The following is a 19,814-nucleotide window of genomic DNA, read 5'->3' on the forward strand; positions in this document are numbered from 1 at the left end:
TCTATATCATAGACTATACTGTTACAACAAAGTAAGCTAGAGAAAAGAAATGTGATTACAAAAATCCTGATGGAGCTAGAGTGTATGACGCTAAGCAAAATAAATCAGTCAGAGAAAGACAGATACCATATGATTTCACTCCTGTGGAATTTAAGAAACAAAACAGATCAACAAATGGGAGGGGGGATACAAAGAACAGAGAAGGAAACAAACTATAAGAGACTCTTGATGACAGAAAACAAACTGAGCATTGATAGAGGGGAGGTGGGCAGGAGATGGAATCACTCGGTGATAGGGATTAAGGAGGGCACATGTTATGATGAGCACTGGGTGTTGTCTGCAAGTGATGAATCCCTGAATTCTCCTGAAACCAGTATTGCACTGTGTGTTAAGTAACTAACATTTAAATAAAAATTTGAAAAGAAAAAAAAAAATCCAAAAGGAAAATACATTTACAGCAATATCTGTATTTACTGAAAATAACCCAGGTCTTAATTGGACCCACAATTCAAACCCACGTTGGCCATGGGTCAATTGTAGTACCGAAAATCCTAGTCAGAGCAATTACAGAAGAAAAAATAAATAAATAAAAGGCATCCAAATTCAAAAGGAAGAAGTAAAGGTCACTATTTTCAGATGACATGATATTGTATGTAAAATACCCTAAAGACAACACCAAAAAGTATTAAAATAAATATAGTCAGTAAAGTTGCAGGATAAAAGATACATAAAAATCTGTTGCATTATTATACACTAAATAACGAATTATCAGAAAAATAAATTTAGGGTGCCTGGGTGGCTCAGTCATTAAGCAGCTGCCTTCGGCTTGGGTCATGATCCTGGAGTCCTGGATCGAGTCCCACATTGGGCTCCCTGCTCAGCGGGAAGCCTGCTTCTCCCTCTCCCATGCCCTCTGCTTGTGTTCCTGCTCTCACTGTCTCTGTGTCTGTCAAATAAATAAATAAATAAAATCTTTAAAAAAGAAAACTAAATTTAAAAAACAATCAGATTAACAACTGCATCAAAAAAAAAAAAACTTAGGGATAAATTTTCCCAAGGAGGTGAAAGCTGATATACAGAAAACTGTACGACATTAAGGAAAGAAACTGAAGACAACACAACAAAATGGACATTTCATGCTCATGGATTAGAAGAATTAATAGTGTTAAAATGTCTATACTACCCAAAGCTCTCTACAGATTCAGTGCAATTCTTACCAAATTTCAAACACATTTTTCAAAGACATAAGACACAGAATCTTTCATAATTGTGTGGAACCACAAAATACTCTGAATAGCAAAAGCAATCTTAAAAAAGAAGAAAGCTGGAAGCATCAGACTCCCAGTTTCAAACTCTGTTACAAACCTATAGTGATTGCTGGCATACTGGCTTAAACACAGACACACAGATCACCAGCACAGAAGAGAGAGCCCAGAAGGATACCCACACATCTATGGTCCAATACATTATGACCAAGGAGCCAAGAATATACAAGGGGGAAAGAACAGTCTCTTTAATCAAGGGTGCTGGGAAAACTGGACAGCCCCATGCAAAAGAATGAAACTGCACCACTGTCTTACATTATACACAAAAATTAACTCCAAATACATTCAAGACTTGAATATAAGACCTGAAACCCTAAAACTCTTAGCAGAAAACTAGAGGAAAAGCTGCTCGACATATATCCTGGTAGTGATTTTTGTGGTTCACACTCCAAAAGCAAAGGCGACGAAAGTAAAAATAAATAAGCACATCTACATCAAGCTCAAAAGCTCCTGCCCAGCAAAGAAAATCACCAACAAAATAAATAGGCAACTTACTGCCTGGGAGAAAAGATTTGCAGATCATAGATCTGATAAAAGTTAATATCCAATATATATAAAAAACTCCTACAACTCAGTCACAACAAAAACAATGTGGTTAAAAAGTGGAAGGATTATCCAAATGGCATTATCCAGAGAAGACATCCAGAGAGCCAACATGTAGATGAAAAGGTGCTCAACATCATTAATCATCAGGGAAATGCAAATCAAAACAATGGGATACCACCTCACACTGGTTAGAAGGGTTAGTAGCAAAAAGACAAGAAATAACAAACATTAGCCAGGATGTGGGGGAAAGGGAACCCCGGTGCACTATTGGTGGGAAAGTAAGTAGATGCAAGCACTGTGGAAAACAGTATGCAGGCTCCTCAAAACAGTAAAACTAGAACGACCCTACAGTCCAGCAATTTCCCTTCTAGCGATTTATCCAAAGAAAACAAAAACACCTATTTGAAAAGATGTATGAACCCCCCATGTTCACTGCAGCATTATTTATAACAGCTAAGATAGGAGGACAACCTACGTGTCCATGGGGGAATGAACTGATAAAGAAGATGTGGTGTATGTAGACACACTGCAATACTATTCAGCCATAACAAAAAAATGAAATCTTTCCATTTGCAACAACATGGATGGACCCTGAGGGCACGATGCTATGTGAAAGAAATCAAAGACAAATACTGTATGATCTCACTTTTATATGGAATCTAAAAAACTGAGCTTAAAGATACAGGGATCAGATTGGTGGTTGACGGGCAGGGGGATGGGTGTGAATTGGGTGATGGGTCAAAAGATTCCAACTTACAGCTATAAAATAAGTAAGTCACAGGATGTAACATACAACATGGCGACCACAGTTAATAACACTGTACTGTAAGCCTGGAAGTTGCTAAGAGAGTAATCTTACAAGTTATCCTAAGGAAAAGGTCTTGTAAAACAAACCAAGACAAAACTGGATTTAAACAGATAAGCCATACACCACTGTTCAGGGGACTCAGAAAGTGCACAGACCTGCCAAAATCTGTGTGGGAAGCTGCCCTCCTGTTCCTCGCAAAGGCTACAGGAGAGCTTTGTACACTGGTGAGTGCATGCACAGAACAGCATGTAAAGTGCTGGGCTCCTCTCTACTCAGAGCAGTGGGCACTGCATCCCGCTTAGGGGTACAGGAAGAAGCAGGGAGTTCCTGGGGGATACTGAAGAAGTGGAGGAAGAAGAACAATGCAGGGTATATGGAAAGTGCCTTACCGGTTTTCCAAATCCCTGGGCATGTTCTGTCGCGTAGGTGTCTTTTGAGATCCTACAAAAGGTCGGTGCTGCTGTCTACTCAAGCTCTTTCGGCTGGGCAGCCAACTTCTTCAATTCACTGGTAATCTGAGTCATCAGTGTCTCTTGCCTGGCATTCTAGAGGGAGAGAAGCACATAAAATTGGTCTCATTTCTCTCAGGTGGGATGGTCCTTCGGCTGTTGATCTGAATCACTAACCACCGCCGTTACATCTGTGCCCGTAAAGCACTGCAAATGAATAAAGACAACGATGGTAACGGAAATAGGGAACACTTATTCCTCTGTGTTAGGCCCTGTTCTGAGCTGTAAGGTGCAGAGCCAAGCATGGAGGCATGAGGGTTTGGGATACACCCCAATCATGGAGAGCTTTGAAGCACAGGTTTTGGAGCCGCAAAGACAAGGGTTTGAAATCTGGTTCCAAACATTATCTGTGTCTCTATGACTCAGAGCCCTATCAGGACCCTAGCCCACTGAGATGTTCAAACTGATAAAGGGTGTAGAATGCTTATGCCAGGGGCAGGCACAGAGCAGCTCCTCAATTAACTCACGTTGATAAACAAGAGGATGACAATCACGTTGGTGTTCCTTCCCCAGTGCTAGTGATAACAATAACCAATACTTGTAGAATAGTAGTCTCAAACGCTGGTACTGCGCTTATCCCGTGCCAGGAACCGGGGTTTACATTGACTCTGGAAATGGGTTCCATTTACGAATTCACTAAATCCCCAAAACAAGCCTATATAGGGATTATCTCCAGTTCCATCTCTCAGATGAGAATTCTGAGGAATGGCAATGACCTCTCTTGCTCAAGGTCATGCAGCTGGAAGTGCAATAAGAGGAATGACAACTTGCACTATCAAGCAGTCTAGAAGAAGCTCATTACCTATGTTAAATCTGCACCATAACCCTAAGGTTTTGCTGTTCTGCCCAATTTACAGATGGAGAGACTGAGGCTCAGGCCCAGGGCGGAGGCCGAACTCACCTGGCCTCCCCAGTGGGAGGAAGCAGGACTTGGCAGTCGGCCTTAGGCTCGGCCTCCGGGTCCTGGGCTGCCCCCTCCGTCCCCTGCGGATACCAGGCTGCAGGGCACCTTTTCCTCGGACCCGCAGCATGCTAGGGTTCCAACGGCACCACTGCCACCGGCTCCCCCTGCTTCCACCCCTACCGGGCACCCACTAACGCCCCGACCTCCGCCGCTGCCACCACTGACACCCGCTGCCCACCACTGACGCCACTGCCAGCTGCCAACACCACTGCCCCAGCTGCCACCCGCTGCCGCCCGCTCCCTGCTGGCGATGCCTGCCCAGCACTGACGCCCCTATCGCCATCCTGGCCTGCTGCCCCCACCAGCTGCTGCCGCCCCTGCCTCCACCGCCTCCTGCTGACACCCGCTGCTGCACAATGACACCCACTAACCCGGCACCTACCTCTGCTGCCACTGCCGCCCAACACTGACTCCTGCTGACGCCGCTGACAAGCCCCCTGCTGCCGCTGCTGCGGATGCTCATTGACGCTGCTGCCGCCGAGGCACACTTCTGGCTCCCCTCCCCATGCTGACCCACGCTCCCCCATGCTGCCGCCGCTCACCCAACCTACGGCTCACCCCACCTCTACCTCAGTTGCGGCCCCCTGCTTCCGCCGCTGAGTGCGGAAGCCAACGGCGCCTGCTGCTGAGGCTGCCATACACTGCCACCCAATGACCCGGGGCTTCCCAACACTGCTGCCCGCTGCTGCCCTCTGCCGCCCCTGCAGCCGCTGCAGCCGCCGCTGCCACCGCCTCCTGCTGCTGCCTGCCTGCCACTCGCCCAGGCCTGCCTGCCGCCGCCACCTACCCCTGCCGCCTGCCTGCTGCCACTTCCTGCAGCCATCGCCTGTCGCCACCTGCTGCTGCTGCCTACCCCCACCGCCGCCGCTGCCCACCGCCGCCTGCTGCTGCCACTTCCCACCGCGGCTGCCACAGCCACCTGCTCCCACTAGCCCGCCGCTGCCTGCCGCCTGCCTGCCGCCACTGCCTACACCCGCTGCCACCTCCGCCTGCCTGCCGCAGCCTGCCGCCTGCCACCAGCCACTGCCTGCCAACGCTGTTGCTTCCCACTGCCGCTACTGCCGACGCTGGCTGCCACCTGCCCGCCCCCCGCTGCTGCCACCACTTGCCGCTGCCAACGCCACTTTCCTGTCTCCCTTCCTGCCACCTCCGCCGCTGCCGCTTCCTCCCCGCCTGCTGCCGCCTGCCTACCACAGCCAGCCACCACTGCCTGCCCTTGCTGTCGCCACCGCCTGCAGCCTGCTGCCTGCCACCATCTGTCCGCCGCCTGCCTGCCGCCATTGCCTGCCAATGATGCCTGCCAATGATGCCTGCCGCCACTGCCTGCCACCCACTGCTGCCGCCTATTCCTATCTCCAAGGCCGGCCTGTTGACACTTACCGCTGCCTGCCACTGACACCTGCGTCCCGCTGCCTGCCACCGCTTCCTGTCGCCCCTGCCTGCCGCCCCCACCTGCCGCCTTCCTGCCGCCCCCACCACCGCTATCACCCTCTGACGTCACTGTCACACTGCCGGAGGTAATCACCGTGCCAATGCTCTGAGAATTGTAGGTGGCTGTAGGCGGTGGCGGGTTGTGATCCTGGGGCCTCTCTTCCACGTGTAGGTCCCAGTGGAGCCTCAGGCGCCTGGCTGCCACCCACACTGGAGGCCAAGCACTGAGCTTTGGGGCTACTCGGTAGTTGTGCTGCGTGGGGACACCGAGGGGCGGGACCCTGGCTGAGAGCACCTCTTGGCAGCCCATCCACCAGACATCACCAAGATTGGACACCCAGTGTTCCATCGGCGCCACCGCCATGGCCCTGTGACGTCACTGGCGGGAGGTTGGATGTGATCAGCCCGTGGCAGCGCTCTGACAATTGTAGGGAGCCATAGGCGGTGGCGGCGCCTGATCCTGGGGCCTCTCTGCCCTGCCCGTAGGTCCTGGGCGGGAGCCGCTGGCTGCAGCCCACACTGCCGGCCGAGCCCCCAGCAGCTGGGCTACTCTGGCGGTTGGGCAGTGCGGGGACACCAAGGGAGGGACTCTAGCCGAGAGCCCCTCTTGGGAGCCTGTCCCCATGTCTAACACCCCGATTGACCCCCCCAGGGTTCCAACAGGGCTGCTGCCATGGCCCCCTGAAGTCACTGGCGCATCCCAGACACCATCACCGTGTGCCAGCGCTCTCAGAATTAATGTAGCCTCTGGGTCACTGAACTGCCTCACCTTTGCACTCTGTTGCCATGCAACCCTGGGGGCCACCCAGAGAGGAGGTCTTATTTTCCAAAACCTGAGGGTGGTGGGAGCCGGGAAAGAGTTCAGTGGGCAGGGCCAGGCAAGCTTTGTATGTTGGAGGGGCCCTGGTGGCCTCAGAGGGGGCAGGGGAGCCTCCCAGTCATCACGGGAGTGTCTGCAAATGCAGATGCCCAGGTCACTCCCTCCGCCAATCCCATGAGGTAGAACTGAGTGTGAGCGTTCAGGGCACGGTGGTCTTTGTCTTCTTCTGCAACTGTCTACAAACCAAGTTCTGGCCCAGCCTGGTTCTCAGTAAAGGGGGGCACAAGGTGGGGAGACCGTCCCAGGTTGTCTCTGAGGGTCTGAGGAGGGTGACCCCCAGAGGAAATGCAGACCCCCAGGAACCCCCTTCTCTTAGCAGTATGGTCTGCCCTGAGCCCCCAGCCACCCCGGGAGGAAAAGGGGGCTAGCCTTGGAGCTGGGCCTGGAGTGGGCTGCCCCTTGCCGTTCTGGTCACAGACCCTGGCCCTCAGCATGGACTCCAGAGCATGGGTGCCAGCGCACCCCCACCTACCCACCCACCCCCAAGCCTGTGCACATCCTGCTCCCTCTGCCTCAGGTCACAGTTTACATGGCCTCCTAGAAAGGCCTGCCCTGACCCAGGGGCCCTTCCCCATGCTGCCCCTGCATCTGCCTACCTAGCACTCACCAAGCTTTGCATTTCCTTCTGGGATGTGGGGTATCTGGTCTCTGTCCTTGTTTGGGTTTGACTTCCAATAGGGCAGGGACACCCTGGCATCCTCAAGGTCCAGAAATATGCCTGGCACACAGTAGGCATGGCATAAATCAGCTCTCTGTGAATGAAGGTGTCTGCACTGGGCTTGGCACTGAGTAAGCACTCAGCGTTGGCTTTATTTCCAGGCCTGCAGGGCGGGGGTGATCGTGGAAGGCCCAGCTTGTGGGGCTGGCTGTGTCTCTAGTGTCCCCTGCCTGGGATGGCCTGAGGAAGGGCAGGGTCCTCGCTCAGCCCAAGCCTAGGGTTTCCCCACCCCGCCTGGAGTTGGCCCTGGCCAGGCTCTCTGCCCTCACCCTTGATGTGCCCCAATGGGGTGGGGTGGCAGGGGAGGGGTTGGAGAGTATACAAGTGGGGGGAGGTTGGTGTCAGGGAGGCCTGGGCTGCATAGGGGGAAGAAGTTGGGGGTGATATTCATGCAGGGACGGGGTGTCAGGACTGGGGGATGGGCTGGGGGCAGTATGGGAGGGCGCATGTCACAGGAGGGGAGCCCTTACCACTCCCCACCCACCCCACTGAACCCCCTCTGAGTCCTTTCATGAGTCTTGCATAAGGGATGGAGACAAGGGAGTGTGAGTGTAGGCCGCTTTCCAGGATTTGAACCAGGTCATGTGAGACATCTGTGTATACCCTTGTAACTAACACCCACATCAAGATCTTTCCCCTACACCTTCCTGTCTCAAAATTCAGTTCGAAGGAGATCAGTTTTCTCTGTATTATATGTTTAATGTCATGTATGATAACATACAAGATACCACGTAACATGTGTGTCTGCTAAAAGCATCCCAATAGAACAACTGTGAGTCAGCTACCCAACCCAGGAATTGCTCCAGTACCAGTGAGTCCTCTCCTTCTCTCCAAAGGCACCTGCTGTGCTGAACTGTGTGTTTCCTTGGCTTATATATATATATACATATATATATATATATAAAATATCTTCTCATGTATGTAAGTATCTCTACACAGTGTGTCATTTGGTTTTGCTTGCCTTTGAGTGCCGTAACAATGGCATTAGACCGTGTGTACACTTGTGGGTCTTGCCTTCTCTACCTAACGTTACTTCTGAGATTCATCAGGTTGCTGGGGTGGAGCTGGTTCTTTTTCACCACTGTATAATTTTCCAGTTGATTTGGGCATGCTCCTATCAATGGATATTTGAATCATTCATGTTTTTTGCTAGTACTAATTGTGCTTCTATGCACATTTTTGTACCTGTCCCCTGGGACCCATAGGCAAGAATTTCTCAAAGGAATATATTGGGGTGTGGACCTGGTGTAGCACCATGTAAATATTTGAGAGAATGCCAAATTGTTCATGAATTCCTACCCTCACCAGCAGTATATGAGGACCTCTGTTGATTCACAAGTATCTAACACGTGGTCCTGACAGGATTCTTGTATTTTGCTAATCAAGTGGGTGTTAATTAATATTTCACTGTGCTTTTACTTTGTGTTTCCTTCAATACTGGGGAAGCTGTGCATCTTTTCAGATGCTTATTCACCATTGATGGTTCCGGCTCTGTGAAATGCTTGTTCATGACTTTCGCCCATTTTCCTATTGAGTGTTTTGGTTTTCTTTTTTCTTATTGAATTGTAAGTGTCTTATTTAATTCATTTATTTTATCAAAATATGATTTGCATTTAGTATAGTGCACATATTTTAGATGTACAGGTGGACTTTTATATTCATCTTCACTCATTGTCTTGGTCTGTTCGGGCTGCTATATAACAAAATGCCATAGACTGGGTGGCTTATAAACAACAGAAATTTTTTTTAAAGATTTTATTTATTTATTTGAGAGAGGGAGAGAGAGAGAGCACGAGAGTGCGGAGTGCCAAAGGGAGAAGCGGACTCCCCGCTGAACAAGGAGCCTGATATGGGACTGGAGCCCGGGACCTGGAGATCACGACCCGAGCCAGAGGCAGACGCTCAACCGACTGAGCCACCCCGGTGCCCTGAAACAACACAAATTTCTTTCTCACGGTTCTGAGACTGGAATATTTATGATCAAAATTTATGGCCAACATGGTCACCTTCCAGTGAAGGCCCCCTTCTTGGTTCATAGTTTCTACTTTCTGGCTGTGTTGTCACTTGGTGGAAGGGGCTAGAGATCTCTCTGGAGCCTCTTTTATAAGGTACTAGTCCCATTCATGAGTGCTCCTCCTTCATGACGTAAGCACCTCCCACAGATCCCACCTCCTAATACCATCACATTGGGCATATGAATTTGGAGAAACACAAACATTTAGACCATAGAACTAACTCAGATCAAGATGTACAATATTTATAGCACCCAGAAGGCTCCCTCCCAGTCAGTACCCACAAAAAGCAACTGCTATTTAAGTCAATAAACTTTAAACATTTGGAATGATCTTTTAAAAAAAAGAAAAGATTTATTTATCCATGTGAGAGAGAGAGAGCACGCAGTGGGGAGGGGCAGAGGGAGAGGGAGAGAAAGTTCCAAGCAGACTCCATACTGACCGCAGAGTCTGACCTGGGGCTTGATCTCACAACCCTGAGATCACAACCTGAGCCCAAACCAAGAGTTGGTCGTTCAATCGACTGCGCCCACCCAGGTGCCCCATTGGAATGCTCTTTCGTCTATTATGTGTGTATGTGCAAATGTCTTTTCTCAGTTTTTTATAGCAAATGAGTTTGGAACTTCCTTTATGGTTGTGTCTGATGAACAGAAGTTTTAAGCTTTAATGTAATTGAGTTTATCAACCATTACTTTTATTGTTAGTGCATTTTGTGTCTTGCTTAATAAAATTTTTCCTACCCAATAGGAAAAAGGTAGCCTTCTATGTTTTCATTTAAAAACTGAAAGTGTTGCTTTTAACATGTAGTCTCATATCTGTTTAGAATTGATTTTTGTGCTTGGTGTGAGGTTGGGATTCATTCCTGTATTTTCCATTTTTTAAAAAAGATTTTATTTATTTATTTGACAGAGAGAGACACAGTGAGAGAGGGAACACAAGCAGGGGGAGTGGGAGAGGCAGTAGCAGGCTTCCGCAGAGCAGGGAACCCGACGTGGGGCTCGATCCCAGGACCCCGGAATCATGACCTGAGCTGAAGGCAGATGCTTAACAACTGAGCCACCCAGGTACCCCATGTGTTTTCCACTTAGATAATGGATTATCCCAGTAGTGTTTATTTGATGTGCTACTTCTATTATATGTGCTTGGGTCTATTTTCAGGCTCTCTGGTTTGTTCTTTTGGTCATTTTGTCTATCCCTGCATCACTATTAGAGTGTCTTAATTATGACACTTCTCTAAAATGTTTTGCTATCTGGTAAGACAAATCTTCCCATCTTATTTTTCTTCTTGAGTGTCTTGGTCATTCTCATCTCTTCCCTTTTTAATCTACATTTTTGAGTCAGCTTATCAAGTTACACACATGGACACACACACACACACAGAATTTTTATTGGCATTTTTGAAGTTTTTCTTGGAATTATATTAAATCTGTAGACCAATTTGGGAAGAATTGACAACTTAATAATACCGAATCCTCCAATCCATAAATATGGTATATTATCTCTCTTACTTAGGTCTTTTAAAATATCTTTTTTTTTTAAAGTAAGCTCCACACCCAGCATGGAGCCCAGCATGGGGCTTGAACTCACAACCCTGAGATCAAGACCTGAGCTGAGATCAAGAATCAGCCACTGAGCCAACTAAGCCACCCAGGTGCCCCTAAATATCTTTAAATTAAATTTTATAATTTTTCCATACAGGGTTTGCATAATTTTTGTCCAGTGTTTTAGTTATCTTTAGTTTCTGTTGTTATTGTAAATAGTGTATTTTTAAATATTTTTTACCTGCTTTATAATTAGTATATAAAACTTGGCATATTTTTATATCATGATCTTATAGCCTGCTCCCTTATTAAACTCTCCTATTACTCCTGGGAATATGTAAATTATTTTAGGTTTTGTAATGACAGTATAAAGGAGAGAAAATGGAGCTATATAAAAACAAGGTTTTTATATACGACTGAAATTAAATTGGTGCTATATGAACTAGATTGCTATAAATGAAGATTTGAATTGTAACCCCCAAGGCAATTGCTAAGAAAATAACCAAAATATATGTCATAAAAGAAACAACAGGACATTAGAAAATATCTATTTAACATTAAAAAAGGCAATAATAGAGGAACTGAGGAGCAAATGAAGACATAAGGCATATAGAAAACAAATGGCAAAATGGCGGATATAAGTTCTTATCAGTAATTTCATTAAATATAAATGGATCAAACACTTCCATTAGAAGCAAAGATTGGTAGAATGGATTTATTTTTTTAAGATTTTATTTATTTATTTGAGAGAGAGAGAGAGAGAGAGAGAGCACACAGGCAGTGGGGAGGGCAGAGGGAGAGGCAGACTCCCCCCCCGACAGGGAGCCTGACATGAGGCTTGATCCCAGGACCTTAAGATCAGGACCTGAGTGAAAGGCAGAGGTTTAACCAACTGAGCCACCCACGTGCCCCAGGTAGAATGGATTTAAAAACACGATCCAACTATGAGTTGTCTATAACAGGCTCAATTTGGATACAAAGACACAAATAGGTGTGCCTGGGTGGCTCAGTTGATTGAGTGTCTGCCTTTGGCTCAGATCACGATCCCAGGGTTCTGGGATTGAGCCCCACATCGGGATCCCTGCTCAATGGGGAGCCTGCTTCTCCCTCTCCTCCCTGCTCGTGCTCTCTCTCTTGCTCTCTCTCTCGCTCTCTCAAATAAATAAATAAAATCTTAAAAAAAAAAAAAAACTTCTGAAGACACAAATAGGTTGCAAGGAAAAGTAGGGAAAAAAGATATTCCTTGCAAGCATATAACCAAAAGAGAGCTGAGTGGCTATACCAACATAAGCTAAAATAGACCTGAAAACAAAAATGGTTACTAGAGACAGGACATTATATAATGGTAGGAGAGTCACTCCATCAAAGTGATGTAACAATTATAAACATATAGGCAATATATGTACCTAACAACAGGGCCTCAAAGTGCATGAAGCAGGGCGCCTGGGTGGCTCAGTTGGTTGAGCGACTGCCTTCGGCTCAGGTCATGATCCTGGAGTCCCGGGATCGAGTCCCGCATCGGGCTCCCTGCTCAGCAAGGAGCCTGCTTCTCCCTTGGACCCTCCCCCATCTCCTGTACTCTCTCCCTCATTCTCGCTCTCTCAATAAATAAATAAATAAATCTTTAAAATAAAAGTGCATGAAGCAAAAACTGAGACAGTTGAAGGGAGAAATAGACAATTCAACAATAAGACTTGGAGGCTTCAATACCCCACTTTCAATAATGGGCAGAACAACTGGACAGAAGATCAGCAATGAAATGGGAGACTTGAAGATTAGAAAGCTACTAAACCTCACAGAAAACTATAGAATGCCCCACCCAGCAACAGCAAATACATATCTTCTCATGTGGACATAGAACAGTTTCCAGGGTAGACCATAAAACAAGGAAGACAAGGCTCCATATGTTTAAAAGAAATGAAGTAATAGAAAGTATGTTCTCTGAGCACAAAGGAATGGAATTAGAAATAATAGGAAATTGGGAAAATTCACAAATATGTGGAAACTAAGTAACAAACTCCTAAATACCCAGTTGCTCAGAGAAGAAATCACAAGAGAAATTAGAAAATATTTTGAGGTTAATTAAAATGAAAGTTTGGAATGCCTGGGTAGCTCAGCCGGTTAAGCATCTGCCTTCAGCTCAGGTCATGATACCAGGGTCCTGGGATTGAGTCCAGCATTGGGCTCCCTGCGTGGCGGGAAGCCTGCTTCTCCCTCTGTCTGCTGGTCCCCCTGCTTGTGCTCACTCTCTCTCTCTCTGATAAATAAATAAAATAAATAAATAAAATCTTTAAAAAAATGAAAGTTCAACATACCAAGTTTTAATCGATACAGCAAAAGCACTGCCTGGAGAGAAGTTCAGAGCTATAAGCACCTACATTAAAACAGAAGAAAGCTCTTTTTTTTTTTAAAGGAGTCTCCATGCCGAGCATGGAGTCCAGTATTGTGCCAAACTCATGGCCCTAAGATCAAGACCTGAGCTGAGATCAAGAGTTGGACGCTTAACCGACTGAGCCACCCAGGTGCTCCAAAAGCTCTTCTTTTTTAATAAGATTTTATTTTTAAGTAATCTCTACACCCAGCGTGGGGCTTGAACTTAAAACTCTAAGTTCAAGAGTCCCATGCATTACTTAAGCCCACCAGGCACCCCCTGGAAGAAGGGGGTCAAATCAACAACATAAACTTCTACCTTATGAAACTAAAATAAATGCCAACTAGAACCCAACGCAGGCAAAAACGAAAAAAATACATATTAGGGTGAAAATAAATGAAATGGAAAATAGGAGAACAATAGAGAAAATAACGAAGCCAAAACTGGGGTCTTTGGAAAGATCAACAGGATCGGCTACGAAAAAAGAAGACTCAAGTGACTAAAATCCACAAAATGAAAAAGGGCACATTAATACTGACCAATAATTAAATAACTTAAATGAAATAGACTAATTTCAACTAATTTCTAGAAAGATGCAAACTGCCAAAACTGGCTCAAGAAGAAATAGATAATCTGAATAGACCTAAAATAAGAGATTGAGTTAGTGATAAAAACAAAAAAAAACTTCCTACAGGGACACCTGGGTGGCTCAGTCGTTAAGCACCTGCCTTTCCGATTTTCCAGTTGTTCAAATAATCCTATGCCCATGGGGTCCTGTTATTATCCCCACAGAATAAGCAAGCAAGGAGATTGCCTATATAGGAGCTACTGTGGTAATTTTTCTGAAGTTTACCTCAAGTTGTCTAGCTTAGGTAAACAACAAATATTTGAAGACAACCAGAGTTAGAATTTAACATCCGCAAAGGTGGGTTATTGAAACATAATTTTTCTCTCTAAAATAACCCTCATTTCCAGAGATAGCCAAATCAGGAGTCATTTATTTGAGATAAAAAAACAAATTCATGCTTTTGATTTACATTTCTCTTGAGATCATGAATTCACAGAAATGCCAAGCACAGTGATGTGGAGAATAATCCAGCATGCTGTATGGAGCGTGATGCCCACTAATGGGTTGCTACCTGCTGCTCTTTTTTTTTTTTTTTTTTTTTTTGAAAGGAAAGGAAGAGGGCTCTCTAGAGACCACATGCCTGCATAGGGTCTAACCTCAAACACCACCTGGTAAAAAAGATTTTCTTTCTCAAAACTGGAAAAGGTGCAGTAATGCCTATGATGGGAAATGGGCTAAGGATACTGGGAGAGGTCTGGTCTAAGCTACAGGGGGCTGGGAATTCGGGGCCCGTGGCCTACCGCCCCCTACATTAATTCTGAGAGCGCTGGCACACAGTGATGATGTCCAGGATGTGCCAGTGACTTCGGGGGGGCATGGCAGCAGCCCTGTTGGAACCCTGGTGGGTCCATCGGTGTGGTTGACACGCCCACAGGCTCCCAAGAGGGTCTCTCGGCCTGGGTCCCACCCCTTGATGTCCTGGCACTGTCCAACCGCCAGAGTACCCCAGCAGCTGGGGGCTCGGCCTGCAGTGTGGGCTGCAGCCAGTGGCTCCTGCCCAGGCCCGACGGGCAGGGCAGAGAGGCCACAGGATCAGGCGCACCACCACCTATGGCTCTCTGGCTGGCATGGTGATGACCTCCGGCAGCGCGACAGTGACGTCAGAGGTTCACAGCCGCGGTGGGGGCAGCAGGCTGCACGCAGGAGCGCCAGGAAGCGGTGGCAGGCGGCGGCAGGCAGCTGCGACCACAGGTGGCGTGGCAGGCATCATGGGCAGGCAGGCTGTGGCAGCCAGGGGGCCGCGGCAGGTGGCATGGGGTTAGGCAGTGGTGGTGGGCGGCTGCGGGCAGGCAGGTGGGAGCAGGCGGCCGCGGCAGAGGCAGCAGGAAGCGGCAGCGGTGGCGGCAGGCAGCGAGCTGTAGGCGGCCGTATGTGGCAGCAGGCAGGCTAACGAGGCAGGCGGCGGCGGTAGGCAGGCGAGGGTGGTGGGGGTGGGCAGGCGGTGGCAGGCAGCGGCCGCGGGCAGCAGAAGGAGGTAGCAGGCGGCGGCGGCAGGAAGTGGCGGCAGGCTGTCCCGGGCAAGCGGTAGGCAGGCGGCAGCAGGGATCCGCGGCAGTGGCAGGAAGTGGCGGTAGACAGTGGCAGGCAGCGGTAAGTGGCAGCAGTAAGCGGGCAGCAGGCGGCACCGGTGGTGCAGGCAGGCTGCGGCAGGTGTAGGGGGGCAGGACGGCAGCGGCAGGAGGCGGCAGTGGCAGGCAGGAGCAGCAGACAGGCTGCAGCGGTAGGAGGTAGCAGGCGTTGGCCGCAGGAAGCGGCAGCAGGCAGCGGTAAGCAGTGGCTGGCGGGCCACGGCAGGCAGGCGGCAGACAGTTTCAGGCAGCAGCGGCAGTGGGGGGTAGGCAGCAGCGGCCGGGGGCGACAGGTGGTGGTGGCTGGAAGGGGCTGCAGGCAGGCGGCGGGGGCAGGTGGTGGCGGCAGGCCGGCCCCGGCTAAGGGAAGGCATGCGGCAGCTGGAAGCCATGGCAGCAGCGTCAGGAGGCGGCGGTAGACAGCCGCAAGCAGTGGTAACTGCGGCAGTAAGCGGATCCTGGTGGCGGGGGCAGGGTGCAGGCGGCGGCAGGAATTGTTGGCAGACAGAGGCAGGCAGCGGTAATGGAGGCAGTAGCCGTGGCAGGCAGTGGTGGCAGCGGGGGTTAGGCAGTGGCGGCAGCACGCAGGCGGTGGCAGTACCAAGTGGCAGGCGGCATCGGTGGGCGGTGGCAGGCGGCGGCGGGCCGCAGCGGAGGCGGCAGCGGTGACAGCACCAGTGGGTGGTGTCTGTGGCTGCAGCGGCTGCAGGGGCGGCAAGGGCTCCAGGGTGGCCAGCATTGGGCAGCCCCGAGTCATTGGACGGCGGTGTGTGGCAGTCTCAGCAGCAGGCGCCATTGGCTTCACCGAGTCACCCGGGGCAGAAGTGGCCCCTGCGGTAGGGGCGGGTCAGCAGTAGCCGAGTCAGCGGCGGCAGCGTGAGTCAGCGGGCAGAGGGGCGCCGAAGCATCAGTGGCCTCATCAGCAGCGACAGTAGTGGTGGAGTCGGCGGGGTCATTTGGAGTCAGTGTTGGGCAGCATCGGTTGCAGACAGCGGCAGCAGTAGGTGCCGGGTTAGTGGGCATCAGTGTGTGGCAGCGGGTGTCAGACGGAGGCGGTGGAGGCGGGGACGGCAGCCGCTGGTGGGGGCAGTGGGCCCGGCGGGGGTAGGGGCAGCATCAGCGCTGGGCAGCCAGCGCCAGCAAGGAGCCAGCGGCAGAGGGTGGCAGCTTGAGGCAGCGGTGTCGGCGCTCGGCATCCGGCGGCAGCGGCGATGGGGGGGAGCAGGGAGAGTCGGTGGCAGCACCTCGTTGGAACCCTAGCATGCTGTGGGTCCGAGGAAAAGGTGCCCCTCAGCCTGGTATTTGCGGGGGATGGAAGGGACAGCCCAGGACCCGGAGGCCGAGCCTAAGGCCGACTGCCAAGTCCTGCTTCCTCCCATTGGGGAGGCCAGGTGAGTTCGGCCTCCGCCCTGGGCCTGAGCCTCAGTCTCTCCATCTGTAAATTGTGCAGAACAGCAAAACCTTAGGCTTATGGTGTAATGTAATGTACATATCGGGCTGCTTCTAGACTGGTTGATAGTGCAGGCTGTCATTCGCTTATTGCACTTCCAGCTGTGTGACCGTGGGCAAGGTATGTAATCTCCATGCCTCAGAAGTCTCATCTGAGAGATGGACCTGGAGATAGTCCCTATATAGGCTTGCTTTGAGGATTTAGTGAATTAGTAAATGGAACCCGTTTCCAGTGTCAGTGTAAAGCCCGGTTCCTGGCATGGGATAAGCGCAGTACCAGCGTTTGAGATTACTATTATACAAGTTTTGGTTATTGTTATCGCTAGTGCTGGGGAAGAACACTAACGTGAATGTCATCCTCATGATTATCATCATGAGTTAATTGAGCAGCTGCTCTGTGCCTGCCACTGGCATAAGCATTCTACACCCTTAATCAGTTTGAACATCTCAGTGGGCTAGGATTCTGATAGGGCTCTGAGGCTTGGAGACACACATAATGTTTGGAACCAGATTTCAAGCCCTTGTCTTTGCAACTACAAAACCTGTGCTGCCAAGCTCTCCATGATTGGGGCGTATCCGAAACCCTCATGCCTCCATGCTTGGCTCTGCACCTTACAGCCTAGAACAGGTCCTAACATAGACAAATAAGTGTTCCCTATTTCTGTTACAGTCGTTGTCTTTATTCATTTGCAGTGCTCTACGTGCACAGAAGTAATAGCAGTGGTTAGTGATTCAGATCAACAGCTGAAGGACCATTCCAGCTGACAGAAATGAGACCAATTTTTTGTGCTCCTCTCCCCCTAGAATGACGGTCAAGAGACAAGTGATGACTCAGAGGTTGCCAGTGAATTAAAGAAGTTACTGCCCAGCCAAAAGAGCCTGAGTAGACAGCAGCAGCGACCTTTTGTAGGATCTCAAAAGACACCTACGCGATGGAACATGCCCAGGATTTGGAAAACCGGTAAGGCACTTTCCATACACCCTGCATTGTTCTTCTTCCTCCACTTCTTCAGTATCCTCAGGAACTCCCTGCTTCTTCCTGTACCCCTAAGCGGGATGCAGTGCCCACTGCTCTGGGTGGAGGGGAGCCCAACACTTCACATGCTGTTCTGTGCACGCACTCACCAGTGTACAAAGCTCTCCTGTAGCCTCTGCGTGGAACAGGAGGGCAGCTTCCCACACAGAATTTGGCAGTTCTGTGCATTTCCTGAGTCCCCTGAACAATGGTGTATGGCTTATCTGTTTAAATCCAGTTTTGTCTTGGTTTGTTTTACAAGACATTTTCCTTAGGATAACTTGTAAGATTACTCTCTTAGCAACTTCCAAGCTTGCAATAAAATGTTATAAACTATGGTCGCCATGTTGTAGATTACGTTCTGTGACTCCCTTATTTTATACCTGTAAGTTTGTACCTTTTAACCCCTGTCACCCATTTCACCCCCATCCCCCTGCCGGTCAACCACCAATCTGATTGCTGTATCTTTAAGCTCAGGTTTTTTTGTTTGTTTGTTTTTTAGATTCCATATAAAAGTGATGTCATATACTATTTGAGTTTGATTTCTTTCACTAACATCGTGCCCCAGGGTCCATCCATGTTGTTGCAAAAAAGAAAGATTTCGTTTTTTGTTACGGCTGAAGAGTATTGCAGTGTGTCTACATGCCCCACATCTTCCTTATCGATTCATCCCTCCACGGACACGTAGGTTGTCCTCCTATCTTAGCTGTTATGAATAATGCTGCAGGGAGTATGGGGGTTCATATGTCTTTTCAAATAGGTGTTTTTGTTTTCTTTGGATAAGTGACCAGGAGAGAAATTGCTCTAGTTTTAGTTTTAATGTTTTGAGGAGGCTGCCTACTGTTTTCCACAGTGGTTGCACCTAGTTTTCTTCCCACCAACAGTGCACCGGGGTTCCCTTTCCCCCACATCCTCGGTAACGTTTGTTATTTCTCGTCTTTTTGCTCCTAACCCCTCTAACCAGTGTGAGGTGGTATGCCATTGTTGTTTTGGTTTGCATTTCCCTGATGATTGATGATGTTGAGCACCTTTTCATCTCCCTGTTGGCTCTCTGGATAATGTCCATTTGGATAATCCTTCCACGTCTTAATCACATTGTTTTTGTTGTTGTTACTGAGTTGTAGGATTTCTTTCTATATATTGGATGGTAACCTTTTTCAGATCTATGATCTGCAAATCTTTTCTCCCAGGAGTTAGGTTGCCTATTTATTTTGTTGGTGATTTTCTTTGTTGAGTTTGATGTAGATGTGCTTATTTATTTTTGCTTTCGTCGCCTTTGCTTTTGGAGTGTGAGACACAAAAATCACTACCAGGACCTATGCCGAGCAGCTTTTCCCCTATGTTTTCTGCTAAGCATTTTAGGGTTTCAGGACTTATATTCAAGTCTTGAATGCATTTGGAGTTAATTTTTGTGTATAATGTGAGATGGTGGTGCAGTTTCATTCTTTTGCATGGGGCTGTCCAGTTTTCCCAGCACCCTTGATTAAAGAGACTGTTCTTTCCCCCTTGTATATTCTTGGCTCCTTGGTCATAAGGTACTGCACCATAGAAGTGTGGGTATCCTCCTGGGCTCTCTCTTCTGTGCTGGTGATCTGTGTGTCTGTGTTTAAGCCAGTATGCCAGCAATCACTAGAGGTTTGTAATAGAGTTTGAGACCAGGGAGCCTGATGCTCCCATCTTTGTTCTTTCTTAAGATTGCTTTTGCTATTCAGAATCTTTTGTGGTTCCGTACGAATTTTAAAGATTCTTTGCCTCATGTCTGTAAAACATGTGTTTGGAATTTTGATAAGAATTGCATTGAATTTGTAGATGGCTTTGGGTAGCATAGACATTTCAACACTTAATTCTTCTAATCCATGAGCATGGAATGTGCATTTACTTGTGTTGTCTTCTCTTTCCTTAATGTCTTATAGTATTCAGTATATAGGCTTTTACCTCCTTGGTTCAATTTATCCCAAAGTATTTTGGGGGTGTTTTTGATGCAGTTTTAAATATGATTTTTTAAAATTTATTTTCCCCTTAGTTCAGTATTAGTGTATAAAAATGGAA

This window comes from Zalophus californianus, chromosome 14 (assembly GCF_009762305.2).
Source record: "Zalophus californianus isolate mZalCal1 chromosome 14, mZalCal1.pri.v2, whole genome shotgun sequence".
NCBI lineage: Eukaryota > Metazoa > Chordata > Mammalia > Carnivora > Otariidae > Zalophus > Zalophus californianus.